The sequence below is a fragment of the Aptenodytes patagonicus genome, chromosome 1 (assembly GCF_965638725.1).
Source record: "Aptenodytes patagonicus chromosome 1, bAptPat1.pri.cur, whole genome shotgun sequence".
NCBI classification, from domain to species: domain Eukaryota; kingdom Metazoa; phylum Chordata; class Aves; order Sphenisciformes; family Spheniscidae; genus Aptenodytes; species Aptenodytes patagonicus.
In genome coordinates, this window is record NC_134949.1 from 173904194 (window position 1) to 173927686 (window position 23493).

Consider the following 23493-nt stretch of genomic DNA (forward strand, 5'->3'; position numbering starts at 1 on the left):
ACATGATTTTGAGTACTCACTAGTCTAGAAAAAAAAATTTTCAATGCAGTTAGTCAGAAGAGACAATGTATTTGTGTAAGATCAGCATAGTGGATTAGAGTTAGAATAGAAAATTATTACAAACATACATTAAAATTCAAAGGCAAAGGTAGAGTTGCCATTTTTCATGACCCTTTCATGTTTACTTTTTGTAAAAAATGTATATGCTCAAGTTGCATAAGCATATAAACTTGTACAAAGCAATTTGTTTCTGTGCTTGAATAGTTATTGAGGAAATTTTTAAAAAATAGGTTATTTGTAGATATAACCGTTGACATTGTGTAAGGTAATCACACAGTGAAAGTAATAGAAGATTACTTAAGTGATTAAGCAGTACCAAATTTATATAATTTCTCTCAATCTACAGGAAAAATGATAAACACATGCATATCACAGAATCACACAATCGTTGATGTTGGAAGGGACTTCTGGAGATCATCTAGTTCAACCCCTCAGCAGAAAGCAGGGTTAACTGAAGCAGGTTCCTCAGAGCTGTGTCCAGTCAGGTTTTGAATATCTGCAATGATGAAGAATTCACAGCCTTTCTAGCCAACCTCTTCCAGTGTTTGATGACCCTCAGAGTAAAAAGTAAAATAAAAACATGGTGAAATGGAGTTTCCAGTGTTTCAGCTTGTGCCTAGTGCCTTTTGTCTGGCACAGGCTGGCACTAAGAAGAGTCTGGCTCCATCTTTCTTATTTCCCCCTCCATCAGGTGTTGATAAGATCCACTCTGAGCCTTCTCTTCTCCAGGCTGAACAGTCCCAGCTGTCTCAGCCTTTCCTCACAGGAGAGATGCTCCAGTCACTTAATCATCTTTATGGCCTTTTGCTGGACCAATTCCAGTACATTCATGTCTCTCTTGTACTAGGGGTCCCAGACCAGGGCACGGCACTCCAGATGTGGTTTCTCCAGTGCTGAGTAGAGGAGAAGGATCACCTCCCTTGATGTGCTGGTGGCACTGTTTCTAAGCAGCCCAGGATGCTGTCAGCCTTCTTTGCTGCAAGGCAAAAATGTTGGCTCCTGTTCAACTTCTTGTTCACCAGGACCCTTTTCTGCCAAGTTGCTTTCCAGCCAGTCAACCTGCAGCCTGTCTTGGTTATTTCTGCCCAGGTGCAGGGGAGGAATCTGCACTTTTTTGAATTTCCTGATATTCCTGTTGGCCCATTTGTCCTTCCAAAAAGGCACCACAATTATCTGGTGTATCAACCAATGCTCCCAGTCTTGTATGATCTACAAATTTACACTCTGTCCCATCAATGAGGTCATTACCAAAGACTATCAACACCTGATGTGACCCCAGCCATACCATTAGTGACTGGCCTCCAGCTGGACTTTATGCTCCTGACAGCAGTCCTTTGAACCCAGCAGTTTAGCCAGTTTTCAGTTTCTCTACTGTCCACTTATTTAGTCTGTGTTTTATCAATTTGTCAATGAGGATGTTACGGAAGACAGTGTCAAAAGCCTTGCTAATTTCAGGATAAACAGTATCCACTTCTCTTTCTTCACCCACCAAGCTAGCCATTTCATCATAGAAGGTTCTCAAGTTGGTAAAGTATGGTTTCCTCTTCATAAATCCATGCTGATTTCTCCTGATCAACTTCTTATCCTTTATATGTTTGAACAAGGTTTCCAGGATCATTTGCTTCATCAGATTCCCAGGGATCAAGGTGAAGCTGACCAGCCTGTAGTTTCCTGCAGACAGGAGTGACATTGTCTTTCTTCCAGTCCTCAGGAACCTCTTCCGATTGCTATGACTTTTCAAAGATAATTGAGACTGGTCTTGTAGTGACATTGGACAGCTCCCTCAGCACTCAAGTCCCATAAACTTGTGTCTGTCCAGTTTCTTTAAATGTTCCCTAACTTGATACTTCTATACTGATGAAAAGTCTTCTTTGCTGCAGAGTTTCCCATTGACCTTAGAGGCCTAGGATTCCTGAAGATCGGTCTTACCAGTAAAGACCAATGTGAAGAAAGCATGAAGTACCTCAGCCTCTTCCATGACCTTTGTCACCGAGTCTTCTGCCCCATTCAGCAGCAGGTCCACATTTCCCTCATCTTTGTTTTGCTGCTGATACACCTATCTAAGGTGGTGTTCTTGCCCTTCACATCCCTTGCCAGACTCTACACCAGGTGAGTTTTGGTTTTCCTGATCCCGTACCTGACCACTCAGTGTCTCTGTATTCCTCCTGGGTGAGTTAACCCTTTGTTGACCTCCTGTATGCTTCCTTTTTATGTCTCAGTTTTGCCAAGAAATCCTTGTTCATCCATGCAGGCCGCCTGCCACTTTACTTGACTTCCTGTATGTTGGGAGGAGGTAATGCTTGAAAAGCAACCATCTCTCCTGGACCCCAGTGCTTTTCAGGGCCATAGCCCCTGGGATTCTTCCCAGAAGATCCCTGAACAGGCTGAATTCTGTTCTCCTGAGAGCCAGGGTTGTGATTCTGCCCTTTCCTAATTTCCTTTCCCTCAGGGTCCTGAACTGTACCATCTCATAGTCCCTGTAGCAAGGCTGTCCCCAACCTTTACATCCCTGACCAGTTCTTCCTTGTTTGCAAGTATGTAGTCCAGGAGAGCAAGTTCTCTTATCAGCTCTTTGATCTCCTTTGGCAGGAAGTTGTCATCAATGTATTCCAAAAAACTCCTAGATCGCTTGTGCCATGCTGTGTTGCCCTTCCAGCAGATGTTAAGATGGTTAAAAGCTGAAATACTTACAATTTTACCTATTTTTTCAAATTACTTGGGTTTTTTGTGCATTATTTTATTTGTAAGCCAGGGATGTCACTTAACTTTTATTAGCATTTTGCTAATTAAAATTGGATATTATGGCCACAGTGATTATTATTTTACAGTGATAATTTTTTGCTGGTATTGAAAAGAAGCTTGTAGTGACTTGTGCACTTAAGGTTTTCTGATGCTTTCCATTCCAAAATACTCTCCTCATTATTTTTTCTGTCTGTATTCAAACTCTGTAGGTGCACATAATATAGTGTACAATGGTCCTAGACCTTTGTGTTAGTGTGGTTTTCTGTGTGTTTTGTCATTGGCTGAAAAGTAGGTTCTGATAACAAAATTAACTGCTGATTTTCACAGAAAAAATATTTTGTATGGATGCATTTGGGACAACATTAGAAGTTTCAAATTTACTTTATGAATTCAGACAATACCCCAAAATGGTCAATTCATTGACATATTATACAGTCTAGTTCTGTTGAATGGAAATACAAGGTTTTTTGTAACTTTGTTTCTGATTCTAATTTATAATAGCAAGGATTTCACCCAGTAATATGCCTAATCTGGGCACGTAATTGCATGAAGTTTTCCCTGTCTTTCATTAAAGTCTATCTGCTGGTCGGATTCCATTATCCCAGCACTTGTGTTTGCAGTGGAAGATGTAGCTGTCATTTCTTCATATATCTTCTATAGCTAAACTATGTGAAAATCAGAATTTTGAAATGGAAGTAGAATGTGAGAAAAGATTTCACTCTGATAAAGTTTGCTGATAGACATTATATCAGCAGTAACATACTGATTTCTATCTTTAGCTCTGAGGAGATAATCCGTTACTTTGACAATTCAGTCTCAGTTCTAGGAATAGATGACATCACTGTCTTTGTAATCAATTGACATTTTCACTAGCTGCCTAGGAAGGACTAACACATTTGTGATGCAAAAAAGAAAATTAAGAATACTTTTAACTCTTATAAAATCTGAAGATGGAAGCATTAGGAAGGGACTAAAGCCAAATGATTTATTAATGATGGCAAAATTTTGATTGTGACAGTTATTGCTTGTATGCCTAGGTATAGACAGCTCTGCTACTTCATACTGCTTGTTAAATTTATCACCATTTTCCAATAAAAGATTTGGCTATAATTTTTCCTAAATCTCATTTTGGGGTTACATATTTTAATTTACATCAAGCTGAGAACTCTGAAAGTTTTGGAAATAAGGGATTGTCTTCTGACATTGACTTTCTCAATGTCTAAGTAACCGGCAGAAGAGAGAGACATGGCAGAAGAAGGGTACAGAGTTGTTACCTATGGAGTTTATCAAGAAATGGTGTTCAGACTGATTAATACATTCTTTTATAATTGTGACAGAAAACATCTAAGCATACAGTTCAGTTCTGGACTGCAGATACATAAGCTGTAGGTGCTTACATGTAGACATAGAAATGACTGTGTCAATATGAAAGGAAGATGTCTATATATCTTTGAACTGTAGTTATTGGAGAAACAGGCCTTGATTCAAGTGCCCACACATAAACATCTGGTACCATTTGAGATATTCTGAAATACCTTGTGTGGTTTCAGCTGTGACTCAGGAAATCTGGATTTTCGGTACAACTTGTGTATCTACTAATCCTGTACAGGGGTCTCAGATACATTTAAGTGGACAGCTTAATCAACCATTCCTTTTGATCAGATGGAGAAGATCTGTAAGGATGATCAGAGAAATTAAGAACATTGTATGTTGCATTGTATAAGCAACATTTAAAGATACTGCTTAGTGCCTATGCACACCCATTAAGCAAGCCAGCCTCTTCAAAGATATAATCTATTGTTTTAGTGTATATGCTAAGATATTCAGTATCATTATATAGATATTTTTCCATTTCAGATATCTAGGTGTGTGTTTGTATATATATTTAAACTGTAAACATACACACACACACATGTAACATATACAAAACTGAGAGGAGGTATTGTTTCTTTCTGTAAAGTAACAAAGAAGGTAAGCTGCAGGGATAATGTAAAATTAAGCCAAAGGACAGTACTGTGGTAAAACTGGATAGGAATATGTTTTTTTAAAAACTGTTATTAATTTGTTTTGTTTATGTTACACAACATATGATGTAGATATTTTTTTTTTTTAAATTCAAACAAGTTTTCTCAAAACTTATTCTTAATTCTAATGGCAATGCTAAACAATTTTTGACCTTGAGTATTCAAATATCTAATTTCCACTGAAATCAATAAAAGTCATGTTCCCATATATCTGATGCACTTATATGTTTGAGGAATGTAGGTGGGAACTGAAGCCCAGAGGCTACAGAGTGGGAATCGTAGTATCGCTTTATCTCAGAGACTTGTGAAAGGCGATTTATTGATGTTTATGAAACACTCAGATGCTAAAGTGGGTGCTATAAAGATCCATAAGAAAATTAATAGTCCTGTCTTTAAACAAGACTTTAAATAGTGTAGATAAACAATAATGCTTGTGGCCAGCTATAGAGTAGTGAAAAGAAAATATGATAGCTTCTTATTAAACAATCATAATCCAGCCTGCATATGAATAGAAGCATATCTTCTGTTGGGGAGGGGTATAAGAATAGGTGGTCATGTGATTAAAGCATGAACTATACTGCATGTATGTCAGGCAGAACAATTAAATTTTGTGTGTTCTAAATTCCGGCATTTTCTAATGCTTCAGTGTGTGAAAGAACGACCTCAATGGCATTCTTTTTCAATAAAGGCTTACTTTGTCTTTGTGTTGCATATGCACACCGGAGGCTCTCAGGATTTTGGATGACTAGGATCCTTGGATAAGACCTTAAGAAAGAACTATTGCTTTAGAAGTCTCACTGTTAAAGGCACAAAATCAACAGGATACATGAAACATGAAAGGGCATCTTATTACTATGTGCGCCATGATTCTTGTTATTTTGTCCTTTCCTGTTAAGAAATAAGTAATTTTAACAGACATTATAGATCAAAATATAGTGCTATAAACTGTGTAAAAATAATTCACAGGTTTTTAGGTTCATATTCAGCAAAGTACTGAATCATCCATTAATATATTAACCTATACAGTTTTCAGAATCTGAACCTTAGATTTGAAAACTCAAGTGGTTAAACAATAACATATCATGATGTGTTTCTTATTTGTAGATCAACATATATTTTGGAGAAAAACATTTGAAAAGCAAAGTGGTTAAACTTAGAAAAATAATTCTCCCTAGGAATAAGTTGAAAGCAAAACCAAGAAAAGCAGAGAGATAATTTATCAAACAGTAAGAGCAAAAGAGACAGAATCTATAGAGAGGGGCAGTTAAGTACTTTCCAATCATTTTTACTAAAAATTTAAACAAATTTTGGTAAGAATTCTAAGTGGAATTTGCGAGTAAACATAATGCAGTTATACACACATATTTATTATCTTTTTTTTTTTTTAAAAGTACTTACTTTCTAACCAGCAGTCCAACCACAATCAAGTTATTGACTGATTCCTTGTTACTATTTCCCTTTATTTTATTTCATCATCTTAAAATTGTATAAGCAGCAGTGTTTCATATTATGCCTTCAAGAGTTATATGTTTTGAATAACAGTGTTCAGAATACATAACTATGAACACAGGGAACTGAGAAACTTTTACTGCTTTTATCTTTACATATTCACAAGAGATAAAACCTGTGCACAGAGAAGAAAGAAAAGAAGAGGTAACATATTATATTTATTAGACTGTCTTGCTTGATTTCTTTCTCTCTTTAATGTGCTGGAGGAACTCTGGTTGCAATGTTATGCCTTGTCGTGTTTTATTAGCCAGAGGTTTCTAATTATGTTTTCTCTTCTTTAAAGCTGTAATCAGTTGATATAATATTTATTTTTCAGTTCTTCACTAGATTTTTCCAGGCTAAGGGAAGTGTCATTTTTATGTTTCAAAGACACTGGTAAAAAAAAAAAATCATTTATTAAAAAAATCACTTAATTTTCTATACAAATTTTTATTTAATAAGACACACACATACCCAATTTTTTAATCATAAATCCTGTTGCCACTTAAATTGGTGTTAAGTCAGGAGTAATACCATTGGTATGTGTGGTTTTACCTTCTGTCAGCTAACCAAAGCTAAGGTTGCACTTTTCAGGATCAGACTCTTCCTTGATTCTTAGGTGTCAAACAGCAATGATCAATGCAGTTTATTGAGATCTGTTCAAATGTATTTCTATGTAATCTGCATGGCCTTATTAGCTTTGATGGTAATTCATTACAGCACTTTTTTTAACAACACTCTCCATTGAGTACTAGTGTTTTGCACCATCTATAGACATTCTATTACAAATATAATTCAAATTGTCAGTTCTGTTTTTCAAGAACCACGGTTTTGGATGAGTTTAATTAAAAGATGATGTTCATATCCCTAAATAGGAATTCTACCAACATAAAAACTAAAATACAGTTAGCTGGTTTCCTTAATCCTAGATCCTACAGCTAGAATCCACCTGTGGAATAAATAAGTAACGTGGCAGTTTCAAAAATTACTGTTAAATAAGTCGGTATAAAATATTTAGCAGACCTTAAAATCAAAGCACCAGACTGAGTTCACTATTGACAGTAAAAGGGTAAACATTTTTTTTTCCCCTGCTGATGTTGTGAAGTCCTGAGCAATGAAAAGAAAGCAAATAAAGTACCAGTGGAAGCGGTTCCTTATAAATGTGAAATGATTGTCCTTTCAAACTGTACATTTAAGAAATCATGAAAGGTTATTCAGTCAATGAATAATTAAAGTGTTCCCTTAAAAGTGAAATAGCTAGACTTTCCATATTGTTTCCACAGTTCCTGATATTCCTTTTGATTACAACCTTTAGAAAATGATTATTGATTCCCAGGAATGCCCACTTCAGAGTAAGTATCTATTTTATCACAAGAAATAGTGCTTTAGAGAATTATTGGAATAAGCTGGCCATACTTTAAAACATGCTGCTGAAGAAAGCGGTACAGTCATTGTTAGCAAAATTACCATTTGTGCTGAAATTGTGTGAAACATTAATACAGCAGTGAAATATCCTGCAGCTTGCTTAATTAAGTGTGGAACATTCTTAGTTCATGCTGCAGAACTGCAGGATTCTCATACAGATAGGATGGCATGTCTCTCATTAAACATCTACTGAAAGATAAATACTGAATTTTATGGTGGTTTGTGACTGTGTTACGAGAAACATTTTGAAATCTTTTAGAAGTACCTGTACAAGAACATACTGGTACTAAATACACCATTTAAACCTATTAATGGAGTGCTTCTTCAACACCACTAAATAAATCTAAAATATTATAACAAATTAGTCAATGGACTGGAAGAATTAGGAATTAGGACTTGCATTATTAATTAAAACCTGTCAGTCTGAGTTTTTGAGGATTTATTTTTTTTATTTTCTGAAGTGTATTACATGCATTATTTGCTATGAATTCTTAGTATTTGCCATTAATTTATCCCTTTGTCAAAAAAAACCCCTAACAAACAACAAAAAAACCCCGAGACAAATAAATGCAGACATTGTTTCAAGCATGGGAAAGGTAAATGGAGGAAAGGCCAAACACTTTGAAATTCTTAAAAGTTCTGGGTTTTTCAAAAACTGTATGCACATATTTACTTTATGGACTGTGAATAGGATTAAGAGCAACTCTGGGGGCATGAAGTGTAGCAAAAGTATGAGTCTTGAAAGATACAAGTTTTAGTACTTTTTAAATTAATCTGGGAAGTAATTTCTAGATATACTGGATATAATTTCCCTATTCTATTCCTTAATGGTTTTTTTTTTTTTTTTTTTTAATTCTGTAGTATATTAATGTATTGACCTAATGCACATTTGTTTCAATGGTAATTGCTTTTTATAAAAATATGTTTTTATTTCTTCTATTTTATGATTAAATGTAGCAGATAATGCAATATTCTGTTTGTCAAAGTAATGGTCAGCTAGTAGGTTTCTCTTTGTGCTTTCTGGATAACATATAATTCCTAGGGGAGGAACTCAAATGGTGTGGAAACTCTTCAATATGCTCTTTATGAGCAGCTGGCTACTTTATTAAATATCGTGTGATTGCAGAAGAATACCACCATAGCTAGCTGTGTAACTGAAAAGAGACATTTATTTTTGTAGTCTTGGATCCAAATGCTTAAATGTTATTGAATGAACAAAGACTGCTTAACAGTTTGAATGCAGTTGAGTTTATGCCATCTCTTTATCTATGGATTTTGCAGCATATTGTGAAATTATCTTTAAATATGTATGCCTATACATTAGTTTATCAGAAGGAGCTACAGGATGACTGGCTATCTGGAAAAGATGCTCCAGAATGAACTTAATCTAATTAGTTTATTGAAGAAAAAAAAAAAAGGAGATTTATTGATAATTCATAATATAATACAAGGAAAATCCTAGCCTTTTAAGGAATAGGAAGATTCTGTGGCTGCCTTTTAAACATATTCAAACTAGAGGAAAGATGTAGTTATTTAACTATGGAAATAAGTAGATCTTAGAATTTTTTTTTTTCAAGGAATGCAGTGAATTATAAATTTCTCTAGAGGTTTTAGCTGATCATCCACAAATTATCAGGTATCATCTGGAGAAATTACATGGTTTTTGAAAGAGATCAGAATAATAAATGTAGTTATCTTTTCTGGACTTCATATGAAGGACTTTCATATCCTTTAATGGCTACAACTGTTATCATGGTTGAAATTATACTAAACACCATATCAGTAGAGGTTTGAATGAATTTGTTCCTTTACACTGAAGGGATAAAAGGATTATTATTATTGAAAACCACACAGCAAGCATGTTAGACCACACACACACAAAAAAAAAATTCTTTTTTTTAATTTCACCTGAAAGCCTTACCTCAATATTTCCCATAATTGTAGAAGTTGATCACTTAGAAAAATGGAATGCAAGCCCCTTGTGAATCCTTTCATTTGGAGCTAAGAATCCTAAGAGTATTTTTTTTTTCTTCTTCCAGTCTCTAATTAACAGTAAACTCAACTGTATTTGTCAGTGTATATCTGCTCACATTGTTTTATATTGTTCATTGTTTTATGGTTTGCTGATCTATAAACATGTTTGGTGTTGATTTCTTAGGTAGCAGAGTGAGTATTTTAATGACACTTACCTAAATGAACTGATTCATGGTAGCTCATGATGTTGAGCTTGGGGTCAGAAGATCTTTAAGAAGAGAAACAATCCAAAACCAGCAAATTTAGTACTGTTTTTTCTGTGCAGCACTGCGTAGTTCACTGTAGATGTTCTTAGCAGGTTTCCCTGAAGTCTGGTTAGTCTTTTCCTGTGAATTACAGTCCAGAATTTAACTAATAATTTCTTTGTGGAGAATTGGAACTCCTACTTGGATGTTATATACCAAATACAAACTTTTTCTTAAGTTATGAAAGTTTTGAATTTTTTTTTAAGTCATAATGAAAGTTTTTTATGTTGTAATACTGGTCAATTTTTCATCCTAAAACATAATGAACTCTGTTTCTAAAGTTTTCATCTTTAATAATTAGCCACAAAGCTCTTAATTTTCAAATTGGCTCGGACATGGCATATATTATATACACAAGTGGGGGAGCTATCAAGTACTTTCTAATACAGTTTACATAGAAATGTCAAAAATGCTAGGTCTTGCGATACATAAGGCTTTGTAGAGATGGGAAAGTAGGATTTAGTTTGTTTTACACCACAAAAAAGTTTTCAGCATTCGTCTCATGGCCCAAAGGGCAGGAGTCACTGTGCTAGATCCCTTCAACAGAGAGTGACAGATAAAAACATAACTGTTTCAGAAAATAAGCTTTCAAAAAAAAAAAAAAAAGGCTGGAAAAATATTTTAATTACTAATAACTTTATAAATACCAATAAACTCTAATCTTAAATATTTTAATTCTATTTTTAAGAGTGTAAGTTATTTAAAATCCTTAAAAGGATCGGCTGTCTTTTAACTAATGCAGAGATTCTGTTTTCCCATAACACTTAATTAAAATATATCTGCAAGTGAAAAATGAAAACCATGGAATATTAAAATACTGTAAATAAACCTACACTAATGTACTTAGTATCTGATTTTGATACCACACGAGATTAGTACAAAGGAAGTCTAATATATAATACTAATAATAAAATTAGATACCTAAGAGAAATGTAATATTTATAGCCATTAACAAAAAGTGCCTTTTCATATGAAGAACTTTAAATGCTGAGCTATTTACTTAAGATATTGATGCAAATTATGATGACTTACAGTTGCTTTGTTCTAGGAATCAATATGAGAAATGCAGTGAATAAGATTAATGATTTTTTTACCTTGGATTTATCCATAGTACACCTTAACTCTTTATATCTATCTAGTAACCTTTGAATTACAAAACTGTTTCTATAGAGAATGCTGACAGTGATTGAACCATTAGGCATGATTTGGTATGACCTCAGTTATGAATAAATCTCACCATTAACAAAATGTAGCATGCAATATATCACAAAAAAAAACAGTAGCAGAGAATAATCATAATACTGGTGTTATGACACTTACTAGCATCTCCAGATGTTCTTGGAAGATATGTTTCAAAATCTGTTTAGTCAACAGAAATGGACATTTGCTGACTTTCAGTGGTCTTTGGATCAGGCTCAAAAGCTGAGGAGGGCTTTGAATCTCACAGCCTTACTTCAGCAATCGTTACTGTTATTGTTACTGTTACTGCATATGCACATTAGTTTTGTTCAATGTACAGCTTTCCAGTACTTGTTATGGCATTCCTCCAGTGAACCTGAATATCAAATTTAAATTTTTTGAGCAAAAAATGTGGCTGGGGAACCTTTGTCTTGATAAGAATAAAAAAATAAAAAATAATTTAAAAAAACAGGTTTGTCTGAAACATATTTAGAAAGCAAATACTAGTAGATAAGTTGTCTTCAAATGTTCTAAGATAAAGAGGTGCAATAGGAGATAGTTTAGACAAAGAATCTTGCAGATAAAACTGAGGAATACTTTTGAGGGAAGGGAAGCAATAGAAGCTATGCTTTTGTTTGAAAACAAAACAAAAGAAAACAAAATTAAAATCTCAGCTAATGCTATGTAAGTCATATGAACTGACACATCTGACTTTAGTTAAGAAAATTCATGTTATGAGAGGTCTTGTATTTTGTAAGCTCCATAGAGGTAAATTGACATTTTAACTGAAAAGGTCAGATTAAAAATCATATCAGTGACATGGCTCCAAGAATACAAGTCAATTAGATTTGTACTTGACATACCAGCGCATAGAAATCTGAGACAAAATGTAATTCTGGAAGACAGTTTGCTATCTACTTGCATACCAGAAAGAAAATTAAAATGAAGTATATTTCATTGCTTAACCTTATACAAAAGGAAACTTAAGCTACTGCTGACATTTTGCTTCTAGTTGAAATGCATTTTAGTGAAGACAGAATTGTGTGACTGAACTGATAAAATTCAAATTCTTCACACATAAAAAATTTAATTGCATTTGGATTACCCGAGTAACATACACTGTATGACTATGTCTACTTTTATCTTTTTAAGATAGCTTCTCAATTACTTCAGCAGTTTCTATGGTGTCTCTTAAATGGAAAATGAAGAATAAGAGGAATTGTCTCAAAGTTAAAGAAATGAGGTAACAAACACTTGTAGGCAAATAATATCCTTGGAAAGGTGTATGATTTGACAATATCTATATGCATATTTTCATATTACAAAATGCAGATAATCTTACCTGAGAATCCAGTTTATTAATGCAGATAAACCTTTTGTTGAGAATTAATATAAGCTTTTCTCCTTCTTTCACCCTACAAACTAGACAAAATATCCATTCTTTAAATGAGGAGATATTCCTCTAGATCTTAACAGATGTATGTGAAAGCTGTATAACTGCATTCTTTTCTGGGTCTCCAAATTGCTATATTAAATGAGATTGCCTCAGATCTCAGATTTATAAGCTTCCCATTTATGAAATTGATTCCTCATCAATTTCTTTCTCCTCAAAGCTTTTTTTTTCTATTTTTCCAAAAATTCTATGACAAATTGTTGTCATAGAATGGTAGCAAAAATATGTTAATATCACGTTGAAATTAAATAAATCTATGATCACCAATTCTTTCTCAATGTTCGTTAAACTTGTGTTCTTACTTAAAATAGAACTGAAACTAGTGTTTTCTTCTCCATTTTATTCACTTTATCTTCCTGTACCGTAGATGTTACAGACATAAACAATTCGTAGTATGACATAATATTGAATAACAGTGTAATGTCTTGTAGAGATTTATAAAGAATCAGTGTTCTACCCACTACCTCTATATTTGGAATGTGTTTTCAACAGCATGTTTGTATTATATCATTCTTACTTCATCTTGTAGATAATCTGATTTAAACTACTTTGCACTCACATTGTCAAAATTCTGTTATTTAGGGTAAGGCTCATCTATAATAATCCCCCTTTGTCTTTGGTTATTACAACTTGCTTCTACTGGGACTTTTTGCTTTCCTGCTAATACCTTTACCCTGGGACAACACTTTTATTCAGCTTCACTGGCATTTATTTGCCACCTCAAAGTTACCAAATAAGTCCTCAAGCACTAAAAAAAAAAATAAATCTGCCCCTCTGGTTTTCAGTTAGCACATAGCTGAAAATTAGAAGTAATATACCTAGACAAAATATGGATATGCACTAGACAATGAGAATGATCACTTCATTGCTTCCAAAGAAAAACCACCACCAACAAAAAAAAAGCTTGCTGATTGACTTTGTGCCCTATATTTTCTTACCCACTACAAATGGCAGGATCACAGCTGTTTGAATTCTGTTTGCATTACTTGACTGAAGAACAGAAGAAAGAAAAAAAAAAAAAGGCTGGGCAATACCTGTGTCTTTGTAGAAATCAATGGCATCTATAACTTAGCTGTAAGTGATTAACAAGGTCTGCAGTGGTTTTGCCACAAGTTTGTCATCCTCCTGAGAAGAAACCATTTGAGCAGTGGATTCTCTTCACTTCAGATGGCTTAAAGTGAAACATCTCTCTCTGAGTTACTAGTCCTAGTCTTCTGTACTGTGAACAGAGAGATACTCCTGCAGAAGATAGTTCAAGAGAACTATGTTAGTTGGTTACATCATAGTGAGAGAGAAGCAAAACAGATTTCATTAACTAACATACGTTCTTTAACGTGGTAGTATGGCTTTCATGCTTCCAGGGTATGGTACTCAGAGAGGCAGGAGTGGGACTGATAACAATGGAGTTTTATCAACAGATAATTTGTTTCCAGTGCACATTATATTTATTCAGTCTTTCATTGTTAACACTACAGCAGAACAAGACAGTCACTTTTAGAAGTCTTTCAAAAAACCCCAATAACTTAATTTCTGATAGAGATAGAAATGACTTCTCCATAATGAAGAAGTCTTTGGAGAGTCTGCTTCAATATCAGTATGTCTTGTACTTCCAGATACCTTATTTAGTTACATCACCTGTATTGTAAAATACCCAAAGACTGTGTGCTATTAATATTTTTATCAGAGAAGGAAGAAAAAAGAGCAAAGCTTATGCAGATTTTTTTTTTTTTCCCCTTCCTGGGAATTTTACTAGGAGAATATAATTAGTGTATTTACTCATCTACTACTGTTATCTACTTCTGAAAATACATTTTATATTGTTCACTGATACATGCAGCATGCTCTAGAAAACATTTCAGGGTCCAGTCAGAAAATATAACTATGCACGTAACCAACTTGATGTAGCTCTTCTGGGCATTAGGTTAGTTGTGGCACATGAAACAACCAAAGGAGAATGCACAGTGAATGGACATTGATTTCTGTTTTGAACCTATCTCTTGCTGGGAGTAAAGAAGATAAAGTAAGGTATATAGGAATAGAAAAGAATGCAGAAACAGCTTAACTGGAAAAATTAGGTAAAACAGGACCAAGCAGAAGAGATATGTGGTCTGCTATAAGCTGTAGTGAGAATGTACAAGTTATTTTGAAGAGTTAGAAAATTTTGGAGAGGTTCTCATAGTTATAGTTACTAATCTCTTAAAAGATGCTGAACTGCAGACCACAACAAAGAAAAATCTGTAGATGTCATCACAACTAGAAATAGTCTGCTGCTTCCATCAGGCTGTTTCTGAACTTTAGTTTCAAAAGGACTAGTTATTCCAACAATTTCCTCTGGGACAAATGACATTAACAGCTAGTCAAGAAGAGGATAGCTGTATGATGTTGCACTGCGATTGATACCTCTTCCAGTACAAGCTACTTTACAATGGGTTTTCTCAGAAACTTGAGATCACCTGTGGTGAGCAGGGGAAGTTCCATTCTGTTACATAGAGATTTATTCTGGCTTTGCTGTTCTCATTTCAGTGTTTTGTGATCTAAACCCACCTTAATCTGTATAAAGTTTTATAACATTATATATATTGTATAATATGTATTTAAAAATTTTATAGGTATATATTTCACATTTTGTAATGTTTTAGCCAGGGAGGGAAATAATTAATCGAGTGTCATAGTAAATGCACATTTGACTCAGGTCTAGAGAATTGTGCCTAGTCTTTAAGAGAAATTAAAATGGGAAAAAACAAATCTTATCATCACTTACCAGTACAAGGGTGTCCTGTTTTCAGCAGGGATAGAGTTAATTTCCTTCCTAGTAGCTGGTACAGTGCTGTGTTTTGGATTTAGGATGAGAACAAAGTTGATAGCACACCAATGTTTTAGTTGTTGCTAGGTAATGCTTACACTAGCCAAGGACTTTTTAGTTTTCCATGCTCTACCGACTGAGCAGGCTGGAGGTGCACAAGAAGCTGGGAGGGGCCACAGCCAAACTGGCCAAAGGGACATTCCATACCATGTGACGTCATGCTCAGTACATAAACTGGGGAAAACTGGCCGGGGGGGCCGCTGCTCGGGGACTGGCTGGGCATCGGTCCGCGGGTGGTGAGCAATTGTACTGTGCATCACTTGCTTTGTGTATTATTATTATTATTATTATTATTATTATTATTATTATTATTATTATTATTATTATTTTATTTCAATTATTAAACTGTTTTTATCTCAACCCATGAGTTTTTCTAACTTGTGCTCTTCCAATTCTCTCCCCCATCCCACTGGGGTGGGGGGGGAGTGAGCGAGTGGCTGTGTGGTGCTCAGTTGCTGACTGAGGTTAAACCATGACAAAGAGACATCTCCAGATTTTAGCAGGAGGAAAGGCTCTTTCTTTTCTTTTTGCCTCTATCATGAACTTACTCATTTGTTTTGATAGAAATTTTGTAGCATGAATGACTTAATGAGCTGTTTTACAGAATCAAAATGCTAAAAACTTCTTTGTTATACATAATAAATGGCAGTTCAGGATTTATGTAAGATAGGGGTCAATCCGGGGCAAATCTCTGATGGGTTAGTTTCAAAATAATCACTGAGCTTTAGCCATTTTTAGCTATGGCAGATATGTTTTAAAATGCACTGTATGAATCAGCAATGTCTATGTACACCACATCAATCAGCCCAGAGGCTCAAAAGTCAAAATTGTTGTTCGATGTTTACACAGACAATCAAATAAGAAATGTACTTACTGTACTAATGGGCTTAATCTAAACTTCACTATTAAGAAGTCACACAATCTCATATAGCCTGGGGAGACACTAAACTGTAATATAAATACTTGCTTTATAAATGTAGTCACTGATGAATAATAGAAGTATAGCAGAGTAAATATTATGAAACAATATATTGTGTATCATAAAAACAAGAAGGTCTCTGTCTTATCTAAAATAGCCCGAAAGTGAATTGATTTAATGAGTTTCAGAAGTTAAAACAACTGTGTATTTTAATAAATAATCAGAAGAGTTCATAGAATATACGTATGGCATGTATGTATAAAAGAGCAACCATCATGAGACCCTTGCAGTTAATAACGAAACTGTTATGGCTATCTTGCGGTTTAACCCCGGTAGGCAGCTAAGCACCACACAGCCACTTGCTCACTCCCCCCACCAGTGGGATGGGGAAGAGGATCAGAAGAGTAAAAGTGCAAAAACTCGTCGGTTGAGATAAAGACAGTTTAATAGCTAAAAAAAAGTTGCATGTGCATGTAAAGCAAAATAAGGAATTCACTGCTTCCCATCAGCAGGCAGGTGTTTAGCCATCATGCATAACTGTTACTCAGAAACTCAAACACCATCACTCCCAACATGTCCCCCCCCCTTCCTTCTTCTTCCCCCAGCTTTTATTGCTGAGTATGACGTCATATGGTATGGGATATCCCTTTGGTCCGTTGGGGTCAGCTGTCCCAGCTGTGTGCCCTCCCAAGTTCTTATGCACCCTCAGCCTACTGCTGGTGGGGTGGTGTGAAGAGCAGAAAAGGCCTTGACACTGTGTAAGCACTGCTCAGCAGCAGCTAAACCATTGGTGTGTTATCAACACTGTTTTGGTCACAAATCCAAAACACAGCATCATGTGAGCTACTATGAAGAAAATTAACTCTATCCCAACCAAAACCAGTACAGGCTGGAAGGATATAATTAATCAGAAAGACATGCTGTTATTATATACATTCAAAATTCACATATACATACTTCACAGTAATTTTCAAGTTGTTTGCTAGCTCCATCTCTACTCCAGTCCAGCTTAAAGTGAGACAGTTCCAAGACAGATGCTGTTCTGTTGCATTACTTCAGTAATGATTCATCACTGAAAACAAATCTAGAACATCTTCAGCTATAGGTTACATAGCCTGCACTCTGTATCTCATGGCACAAGCCTCTGCCATGCTGGCATGGTACATATTTTCACTGAGAGAAGTTCACATTAATTTAATTCAATTCCCTTATTGTCTCTGATACATTTTCCTACTTTGCTTTTCATGTACATGTTCTCCTTCCCTCTCTATATGCTTCCTTTGGGTCTAGTGTTTAGCTTTCTTCTATAAGCAACTATAGTCTTTCATGCCACTCGGTCTTGAGCATAGTACAGGTGATACAAGCATTTATTTTAAAAGAGAGATAGGATGGCTGTAGTTACACCTAAATAACAAGAAGTAGTCACTAATTTTCTCAATTCTGTTTTGGTAACTCTTATCTGCGTCATTTTTTTGGAACCTGATACAGAAGTACATTACCTTCATTATGCTGTAAACTAACCCTTTCTTTGGTGATTGCCTATTTAACTAGAGTTAATTTTGATGAAATGACAAAAGCAAACTACAGCACTAAGTTTCTCCCTTCACTATTTTTTATGCCATGTTCAACATTGGTTTAACACTGTTGATTTCAAATACATGACAGTAATGGTGAATTAGGTTTATTATTCTGAATAGCTATTTGAGACTGGAAAAACTGTACCACATGACTTTCAAAATCAGATCTAGAAGGATTAGATTGTTAAGCAAAATAGAGAGCAATTTCCATGTGTGCATTCAGTGAAGGCAGAAAGTCAAAGAGCTCTGTTTAGCTGGCTCTTAAGTGTAACCTTTAAATCTGCTGAGACTGTAAGGTGCAATATTAGATTTACTGTTATGTTCTAAGAAGCTTTGTCTGTATTTCTAAATTTCTCATGCAACAAACTGGTTTGATCCAATAGACACAATTATACACCTGAGAACTCTCTGTCTGATGATTTGGAGAGCTGCTCATGCAGAGCATCCAAATAATCAGAAATATATATCACTGAAGTATATTCCTGCTCCTTGACAGGTAAAATCTGCAGCATGAGAGATCCTCTTAATTCAGCATAATGAGGTCTTCCACGCATTACCTACCTCATATCCAGGCTCTTAAAGCCACTTGCTTTTTGAGCATTTCCTGATACTAATGATCTAATCCAACCAGTAAAATCTGCTTAACTCCTTGGTGCCAGAGGGATAAACCTGTCAGGAGACACAGATCCAAAGAAAAATTCCGTGATCTCCCAGTTACATATTACAGAACTTAGTTTTCAGTTATACAATCCCAAATAGAACCTGCTACCCAAAGGTGGTGTCTTGAGGTTCTCTGCTGAATGTTGAATGCCTCAGAGATAGAACATGAAAAAATCTCTGTCTGCTGATTGTGGAAACAATCTAGAGCTATCCAAAGGGAAGACCTAAATACAGTGGTGTGTCTGCACTCCCATCTTTCTCTAGAGCTCAGGGGCTTGAATCAGGTATACAAGGAGAGAATATCTGTTCACTTGCATACCAAATACACTTACAATTACTAACTGAAGGAGTTAAGCAAGGCTGTTTCTAAAATGTGATTTCTGAAGAAGACAGCAGTGGTTTCTTATTGTGTATCAACTCAGCATTTGAAATGACCATGCTCGAAAGGAATATATATAGGTCTCCACCAGTTGAAAAGAAGCACATTTCCAAGGGCAAATTACAGGATGTGTCATACTCAGAAAAAAGAAAACAATCCCCCCCCCCCTCAAACCACCAACAATAACAAAAAAAAAAACAAACCAAATTTGAAAATCTTAAGTCACTCTACCTTCCTTACAGAAAGATTGCAACTAGGGAGAAAGAATTAAAAGATTAGTAAAGAAAAAAAGTAATCATAATTTAGCACACATAGGTTCAGCTACAAATTTGAGACACCCATGACTAAGAAAAGGCCAAGAATTCACTTGCCTAGAAATAGGTGCCACTTGGTAGATCCTAAGGTATGTCACCTGGTCTCTTGTTTTCATTTCAGTAGAGCCAGGAGTGTTCCATAGGTGCCTGTGACTACATGTGGATAGGTATCTAATCTTCCATTAAGAAGCCAGGATCATGATCTCTGGTCAGTCACTGGAACAGGTTCCCAGGGAAGTGTTCACAGCACCAAGCCTGTCAGAGTTCAAGGAACATCTGGATGACGCTCTTAGTCATATGGTTTAGTTTTAGCTAGTCCTGCAAAGAGCAGGAAGTTGGACTCGATGATCCTTATGGGTCCCTTCCAACTTGAGATATTCTATGATTCTCTGATTCTATGATCTAATTGCCTAAATATAGGTGATTAGTGCCCTTTGAGGCTCCCTAAGTATCTGGAGCATCCACATGGGATTGGAATACATCATACCAGAGAAAGCTGTGCCTCCTGGAGTGTCAGCTGGAGGCCAGGTAAGGAGGGATGCAGTAGATCATCTAAAATGCCACAAACTTCTACAAAGGAACAGCTGAATTGAGTCTTTTACCAAAGTAATCACTAGGGGTATGGACACCTGAATCTTGGTGTCCATGATCTGAAGATAAATCACAGGAATCTGCTGTTTTCTCAGATAGGCTGTACTCAGCTGAAAAAGGGAAAATATTGTATTCTTTGACCTGGCCCCATGGAACTGTTAACGAATCTAAATTATACTTCCTTCTTTTTTTTTTTTTTTTTTTTAATTGTTATTGCTAATTTAAAATATTAGCCATAAAACATTCATTAGAAAAGGGCTGAAAAATTTAGGCTTCCTCCTTTTCTATTGTTAGTGCTTCAACCATGGGGCAGCAGTGGCATATTCTCTGGGGAGACCTTATTGTGGCCTTTCAGTACTTAAAGGAGGCTTATAAGAAAGACAGAGAAAGACTTTTTATCAGGACCCATAGTCACAGGACAAGGGGCAACAGTTTTAAACTGAAAGAGGGTACATTTAGATTGGCTATAAAGAAGAAATTTTTTTATGGTGAGGGTGGTGAGACTGGAACAGGTTAGCTGGAGAAGTTGTGGGTGCCCCATCATTGGAAGTGGTCAAGGTCAGGTACGATGGGGCTTTAAGCAATCTGATCTAGTGAAAGATGTCCCTGTTCATGGCAAGGAGTTGGACTAGATGATCTTTAAAAGCATTAAAACCCAAAGCATTCTATTATTCTATGATTCTTCCTTGCTCAGTTAGTTCTTTTTGCCTAAATAAATTTTTTTGGGGAGCAAAAAAAATTTTGTTTTGGGAGCAAAAAACTTTAGACATATTAGTCCTACAGGTGAATGAACATGGAAAAGTACTTCCCACTTCTACAGCTATATATTTTTTTTTTTTTAAATATCCTTTCAACCTTTATAATTTCTCTGACATATGGAAGGAAACAAAAAAGATCATACCAGTTATTTTCCTTTGTGATTTATTTTTCCATTCTGATATTAGTGCAGATAAAGATGGACTGTTCTTTGGACAGTAAGTTTTCTCTTAGATTTCTGTATCTCTAATTTTGCATTTAAATTAAGGATTTAAGCTTCAGCTTTGTAAGAAAATTTGTCTTTAAGATGGAAATTCCAGGAATTGCTAATTTTTCTGTTGTTCTTTTCTCCTTTGATAATAGAAAGCTTTTAGCAGTATGTGCTAAAGGATGTCTTCAGGAATCCCAGGTTCCAGAGACCAGGGGAAAGGTTGGAGCAAGGAAAATATGCCCTTGGTAGGTACACCCTGGGGGTCCTGGTAGACACCAAGATGAACATTAGACAGCAGTGTGCTCTTGCTGGGCTGCATTAGGCAAAGCATTGCCAGCATGTTGAGGGAGGTGATCGTTCTCCTTTACTCAGCACTGGTGAGGCCACATCTGGAGTCCTGTGTCCACTTCTGGGGTCCTCAGTGCAAGATAGACATGGACATACTGGAGATGATAGTTCAATGAAGAGCCATGAAGGTGACTAAGGGTCTGGAGCATCTCTCCTATGAAGAAAGAGCTGGGACTGTTTAGCCTGGAGAAAAGAAGGTTCGGGGGAGGATCTCATCAATGTATATAAATTCCTGAAGGGAGGGCACAAAAAGGACAGAGCCAGGTTCTTTTCAGTGGTGCCCAGTAACAGGATCAGAGGCAATGGGCACAAACTGAACACAGGGGGTTCCCTCTGAACAAGTAAAAGGAAACACTTTTTTACTGTGACAGTGATGGAGCACTGAAACAGGTTTCCCAGAGAGGTTGTGGAGTCTCCATCCTTGGAGATAATCAAAAGCCATCTAGACATCATCCGGGGCAACTGGCTGTAGGTAGTCTTTCTTGAGCAGGGGGTTTGGACCAGATGACCTCCGGAGGTCCCTTCCAACCTCATCTGTTCTGTGATGTTGTGATTCTGTGAATCTGTTATATGGTTTCCTTTATTTTGGGTCTAAAACCATTTCAGTTTTGTAGGTATAATATATGTCAGTGTTTACAATAGGAAGATATCTTTTTGGACCTGTCTGACACTTCTGACTAAGCCTCTGGAAAAACTAAGATGTCTTTCCCCACCAGGTCTAAGGGAAACTACTCCAGTTTGTCTTCTTTAGTTTAAACACATAAGCGGTGTTAACATTCTAAAAATCAAACCAAGACAAAACAAAACAAAACAAAAACCAACAGCAAAGGGTCTATGTTACTCTATGATCCTATAAAGTTACCTAGCAGTAGTACAGTGTTTGTGATAATTACCTAGTGAATAATGAATTAATATTAGGCTCCACTGCAATTCCCAACCCCCCAATGCCCCACCCCAGATAGAAGGCATAAACTATATGGAAAATGTTAATTATGTTACTTAATATACTTTTGAAAGCTGCATTGCTAGTATTAAGTCTGTGATATGTAGATACAGATAATGTACCTGGAAACTGTAGCGAAAGGAAGAGGTCAAATAAAGGGACAGAAGTGAAACTGCTTCAACATGCCATGATTTCCTCCAAAAGCTGTAGGCTTTTCCAAACTGAAAAAAAGACTGTCAAAGACTACATTGATTTGATACTTCAAAAGGTAATGGAGTGCATTCAGTGCAAATAAGAAGTCTGCCAGGGGATTTATAGGATGGAATATGTTCCATTAATTAAGTACACAGTCATTCATAAGCCACCAGAAATTTAGCTGGACATGAATTAATTCCTGGATGCATTTACTTAATTAAATCTTGCTCAGTGTTACTTCCCCCTGGAATCACTAATTTTAGTTCAGCTAGGGGTTAAGGTGATTTAGCATTATAAGAAACATCTAAAAGAAAATAATTCCTTCTGATTTTAGAGGTATAGTGCGTGTTTTTTTTTTTTTTTTTTTTAAGAGACTGCCAAATTTTAAACATGGAAAATAAAAACAAAAATAATAATTTTAAAAAAGAGTAATAGATTCTCAGGACCGTGCCAGCCTTCGCTTTTGAGAACAATGTCTAGACATGAGAGAATGTCAGTGTCACAATAAAACCAGAATGAACAGTAAATCAATACAGTCTATCCTTAGCCTTAAGCATTTGTATAAAAATATTCTAAAGGGAAAACAAAATTGGATAGATGTGATCTATCCTGAATTTATCAATAGGTAGAATTTTACAAGGAAACATTAGATTCTCTTAAATAGCTACATATACCTCAACTGCCTAAAGATATGTATTAGAACATAGTCATCCTCCTGAGTAGAATTTTTTCCAGCTGTGTTCATGAATGATAAATAAGCATGTTTAGATAAATCGGGTATTTACTGCTTAAGTGGAATTCCTCCTGAGGGAACTGAGATCCCATGCTTGTAGTTACAACTAAGAATATACATATTTTCATACATACAGCGATTAAGACAAACTAAAAAAGATAAACTTCAAAACATTTGACAGATCCAGAGTTGAAGGGATACCAGGCACTTCAGCAGTGCTAGCTACATCTTTCCAAGCTTCCATGCATGATTTTCTAAATATTGTCCTGCTGTAAGCCTGGAAAGACTGACTGAAAACAAAAAAAGAGGAGTTATATATATAACCTGCTATGTCTATTTATTCACCCTCTTGTT